This window comes from Ipomoea triloba, chromosome 16, assembly GCF_003576645.1.
Source record: "Ipomoea triloba cultivar NCNSP0323 chromosome 16, ASM357664v1".
Classification (NCBI taxonomy): Eukaryota; Viridiplantae; Streptophyta; class Magnoliopsida; order Solanales; family Convolvulaceae; genus Ipomoea; species Ipomoea triloba.
Window position 1 is genome coordinate 2,472,401 of NC_044931.1, and position 1,490 is coordinate 2,473,890.

Genomic DNA, 1,490 nt, shown 5'->3' on the forward strand with positions numbered 1-1,490 from the left:
TTGCTGGAGAGATAAGATCAAATCTTATCCTTCACTCATGAATCTCTTTCCTTTCCAGTTTTGTGGGTTCCAATCTGGTTGCTTTGTCTTCATGACCATCCATTCTCCATGAAATTGAAGATCCATTACGGAGTCTTCGTCTGATGCTGTGTCGCTTTCTGTGGAGTAGCCAGAGTAGCTGGGGTAACCCATGTGGTTAACCCATTCTTGCCTATCCATACCAGATTGCCTTCTCTTCGTTCTCCAAACATCCTTGTTCCACTGGCTCTTGTGTTCTGACCTTTTCTTTTGAGACTTTTGAGCATAAGCTTTCTCAATCTTTTCGACTTCTTCAAGCACTGAATCTATATCATCAAGGTTCCAAGGATCTTGTGACCAGATATCTTCCTTCTGGGTTTGGTGTAGCTCATAGTAGTACTGGTTTTTTGCTGACTTGATCCTTTCATGGTAGATCTCATCATCTTGTCTCACATCTGGCTGAATCCCTTCTCTGGGCCAAATTTCTTTTGGAATTACCTTGTTCTGGGCGAAAATGTACCTCTGAAATTCTGGATAGTCTTCTTCTCGGACTATGATAGATTCCATGTGCTGCTCATAAATCTTCATAAATGGTTCTGCATGTCCTTCTAAAAATCTGGATACCCATGCTATGACTTCCCTATGCAGATGAACTGTGAAAAATTCTGGACCATCTTGGCATAACTTCTTCCAGTATTTTAATGGATAAAACCAAGTTAAGAATTTTATTAAATCTTTCTCAACAGAAAGATCTAACTCTTTTCTTAAGCTAGGCCTGTGGAACTCCATTAAAATATGATATTCATGGCATAAATACCAAAATATCCAATTTAACTCTTCTGGCCAATCTTGAACTTGAGCAATAAAGATTTGAGCAAATGGATATTTAGGGTGAATACCATATGGTTGTAACATATGACCTCCATAGTATCTGAATAATCTGACTTCCCAATCTGTTCTTCTTTCTTCAAGGTATTCATGGCTCCATGGGAACTGGTTGACATCAATGTCTGGTGGAAAATCTGCATTTGATGAAGTGCTCTGGCTGGAACTTCCTTCATTGAACATATAGACCTCATAGATCTTGGACTGGAACTGGAGTTGAGGAACTTGCTGTGGTCTGGATAAAAAGTCTGCAACCACATTCTTCTTTCCTGGAATATGGCGAACATCATAGTTGTATCTAGAAAACCATTGTTGCCATCTTAGAGCTTGAGCTTGTGGAATTTCTTTCCTCTTGAACTGCAACATTTTTGGAAAAGCTGACATGTCTAACTCAATAAGAAACTTATAACCGATCAAATGAAAATTAAATTTTTTAATTCCATTTTTCACGGCTAAAATCTCTTTATAAGTGGAGTGGTAATGAAGTTCTGCATCTTTGAATCTACCACTGGAGTAGCCGCAAACAAGCCTCTTTCCTTTGACTTCCTGTAGGAGTATTGCTCCCCAATAGTAATCACTGGCATCTG